The sequence below is a fragment of the Sus scrofa genome, chromosome 2 (genome assembly GCF_054392235.1).
Source record: "Sus scrofa isolate SSC_HxYL_T2T_F1_AM1 chromosome 2, Sscrofa_HxYL_maternal_Yorkshire_Landrace_v2.0, whole genome shotgun sequence".
Lineage (NCBI taxonomy): Eukaryota > Metazoa > Chordata > Mammalia > Artiodactyla > Suidae > Sus > Sus scrofa.
This window is the reverse complement of record NC_139384.1, coordinates 62,101,863-62,106,062: the sequence shown is the minus strand read 5'-3', so window position 1 is coordinate 62,106,062 and position 4,200 is coordinate 62,101,863. Positions and strand designations below refer to the sequence as shown.

At 37.1% G+C, this 4,200-nt stretch overlaps 1 pseudogene; it reads left to right on the top strand.

Moving 5' to 3' along the window:
• Positions 1-270: 270 nt before the first annotated feature.
• On the top strand, positions 271-1,290 carry LOC146405406 (olfactory receptor 2T2-like; annotated as a pseudogene).
• Positions 1,291-4,200: the final 2,910 nt, after the last annotated feature.

Below are 4,200 nucleotides of genomic sequence, written 5' to 3'. Positions count from 1 at the left end.
AACATGTGACCATAGGCCAGTGGATCCTGACCTTTAATTAAATTTTATAGTACTGCCGTGTTAATCCCTGATGGTCCAACCATTCGCAGAGCAGCTTAATAACAACAGAAGCCAAAAAACTATTAAATTTATCTACACTTATTGGCTTCATGTGTTTTCTATCAACTTAAGGAACCACTGATGAATGTTTATGTATTATATTCTACTTTATTCATTAACTCAAAAACTTTCTGTATTTGCAGCTCTCAGAAGCTGACATGTGACATGAACATGGCAGCATTTCACCAGAACTCTACTGACTTCATCCTCTTGGGCCTCATTATGCATCATATAGTCCCAGGGCTTATCTTTGCAGTGTTCTTCCCTGTCTTTTTGGTGTCTGTAAAAACCAATGTGGTTATGATTATGCTAATCCACACAGATTCCCACCTTCACACACCCATGTACTTCTTGTTATCCAACTCTCTCTCATGGACACTGTCTACATCTACATCACTCTCCCTAGGATGCTGCAAGACCTCTTGTCTAAGGAAAAGACCATATCCTTGCTTGGCTGGGCAGTTCAGATTTTACTATACCTGACCCTTATTGTAGGGGAATACTGGGCCTCATGGCCTATGAACTGGATGTGACTGTGTGCAACCCCATTTGATACCCTCTCCTCATGAATTTCAGGATTTGTTGTTTATGATGTTGAGCTCCTGGATTGGCAGTCTCTTGGATGGATTCATGCTGACTCCCTTTACAATGAGTTTTCACTACTGTGGGTCACTGAATTTCAGTCACTTTTTCTGTGAGATTCCAGTGGTACTGAAGCTATCATGTGTTGACACAAGACCCTGATGTATGCCTGCTGTGTACTGATACTGGTCATCCCTATATCTCACATCTGTCTCCTACACCCATATCCTGGTCACTGTGCATCAGATGAACTCTGCTGAAGGCCAGCACAAAGTCTTTGCAACCCATTCCTCCCATATTATTGTGGTGATCAATTTCTATGTGGAAGCCTTCTACACCAACGTGCTGCCCCATTCATACCACACACCAAAGAAAGACAAAATTGTATCCGCATTGTACACCCATCCTCACCCCAACGCTCAACCCACTCATCTATAGTTTGAGAAATAAGACATGGCCACAGCTCTAAGGAGAGTGATGAGGAGAGATGCTTCCTCCTAGAAAATCAGAGTGGAAGATGTGCCCAGGAAATACTTGAGGAGCCCAGGTACAAACATCCTTGATGCTGTGGCCAATAGCACACTGTCATCCCAGAAAAGATGTTCTTAGTTGTGAAAAATATTAACTTCAACAATCCTGAAGAGTTCCCATCATGGCTCAGTGGTTAATGAATCTGATTAGGAACCATGAGGTTGCAGGTTCGATCCCTGACCTTGCTCAGTGGGTTAAGGATCCAGCATTGCCATGAGCTGTAGTGTAGGTCACAGACATGACTCAGATCCCACGTTGCTGTGGCTCTGGCATAGGCCAGCAGCTACAGCTCCAATTAGACCCCTAGCCTGGGAACCTCCATGTGTTGCAGGAGAGGCCCCTGAAAATGCAAAAAGACCAAAAAAAAAAAAATCCTGAATTACATCAGGTAAAATCTCCCCTCATCAGTACCATTTAAGAATTATAGTTGATTACAGTCAGCATCTGAGGATCAGTCAACTTGTTCATCTGAATTCACTGGCAATCTCCCTGAAAGCATCATCTTCAAGTAGCATTATGAATTATCCCAGGCCTGAGGTTCTCTGGTAGCCTTAAAGTTTAAGAAATCTGTGTGGTGACTGTCATGGCTCTGGTTATTGCTGTGGCTCAAGTTTGATCTCTGGCCCTGGGAACTTCTGCATGCTGCAAGAAATGGCCAAAAATATCACAGGCAGGCCAAACTACCCTTTTGTTTGTCCTATGTAGATATTTTTTTATATGTTACATGTCTTCATGTCCGTGCTGGTATAATGTCAAATATCCAAAAATAAATAAATTTTTTTCTAGTGATAATAGTGGAACAGCATTATTTTAAAGACTTTTGTGAAGACAATTCAATTGAGTTTAGGGTTATGTATTCTTATTTACATATTTACATATTATGAATGTCTGTGTTGTCTAACCTCTGAAATTAATCTATAGGTAGTTATTTACATGAAGTATACTATATGCCTGAAAATCAGTAAGTACATACTGATTTATTAAAATTTACTTCTATTAGCATTGCTACAATTCTTAAATAACTTCCGTTTATTCCCTACTAAGATGAATACATACAAACAGAGAATGATTAAGCCAGGAGCTTTCATTAGTTAACTCAGCTCTCTTGGTCAATTATTCTGTTCTGAAACATTCCACCAAGTATACTGGTAGACAAATATTTCTTCTCTTAATTAGCTTTTGGTTAACTGTGGTGTTTTGACTGTACTCACTGAGGATTCTCTATCTATTTATCTAGTTTTAACTTCCTACTGTGTGTAAGATATTGAAATATGACAAATTAAGAAGTTTTGATTCATTTGGAATTTATTTTGTCTATCAATACGAGTTAGAATATGTTAGATTCATGTTTTAGTGGTTTTGCAGTTGACAAAAGATTACGAAAACATCACTCACTTTCATGTTATTCTAGTGTCAACACAGTGAAAACATTTTCCTCCATAGATGTTGATGCAAGTCAAATACACTGTCACGCATATGCTAATCACAGGATTAGTTTTGACTTGGAAGGCTCCCCCAAATTTGATCTTACCTTAAAACAAATAAAAAATAGAAAAGAGATGGAAGAATGACATTTATGTTTGGATCTTTTCAAGTAGACTATCTAGTCAGGATTCATTTATAAAATACCCCACAGTGTCATGGATTGGGAGCTTGGGGTTAATGGATGCAAACTGTTTCTCTTGGAGTGGATTAGCAATGAGATCCTGCTGTTAAGCACTGAGAAATATGTCTAGTCACTTATGACAGAGCATGATAATGAGAGAAAAAAGAATTTATACATGTAAGTGTAACTGGGTCACTATGCTGTACAGTAGGAAAAAAATGTATTGGGAAAATAACAGTAACAGTAAAAAAATAAAAACACATACACATACAAAAATAAAATACCCACAATGTAATTTCAATTAAATTTCATTCTCTAAATTCCTTTGAACTTCTGCACTAATTCTTAGTATTTTCTCCTCCCTTCCTTTGTTATCCCCTCTTCTGGTCTCTCTATCTACAAAATCTTCCACTTAGTAATTCCCATTTCCCTTCTACCCTGAGCATGAGTGACTTCTTTCCCAATTCCTCTGCGTCAGTCCTGCCAGACCTGGATTGCCATTTGGCTTTTTTTCTTAACATTTCCAAGGTGATTTATCTCTGTGTTCCACAAGAACATTTAACATGAGTAATTGATAAAGAAGTATTTGAAAAACAGCATGTAAGGGAGATGCATTTGCTTCCTTGAGATGTCATAAGAATTAGGATTGGAACATAGGAAGTGGAGAATTTGTGGTTATTAGATATGAACTATTACATTTAGAATGGATAAGCAATGAGGTCTTAATGTAAATCATAGGGAACTATATCCAGTCTCTTAAAAAAAAAATAAACAAAAACAGGAGTCTATTCCCCATCTCAAGGTTTGTTGCATGGGTATGTTCATTGTGTGATGATTTATCTTACCACCTGTTATGTCTGTTCATGGCTGTTGTATGCTGTACTTTAATACAATTTAAACAATTCAATCATATCATATATAGTGCATGTCCTCTCCTTTCACTCAGGAGATCCAACCTCTTCTATAAAAATACAAGGGATTTTTTTCTCAGTTATGGTACCAAATTTGTATATAAGAAAGTTGTGGTCATCACATTTTGATCTTTATTAAAAATATAATGTATTAATTTGAGAATGCAAATAACAAATGATAATAATTTAAAATTAATTTAAAATACCAATTATATACTTGCAAGGTACAAATCTTGATTGTATGGAAAAAGACTTTTGCCATTTTGCAAGGCATATTGAATTGCATTATCTCGTTTTGTTTCTGATCTTCAAAAAGTTCTACTAAGTATTTTGAGAAGGAATTTGCTTCATGGGAGATAGAGAAGTTGATGTTTAGAGCAAACTATTGCCTATCCCAAACAAGAAATAGGCAGATGAAAGCCTCAGAACCATGCCTTCAGATTTTTGGTCTTGTGATTTTATTCCAAACCT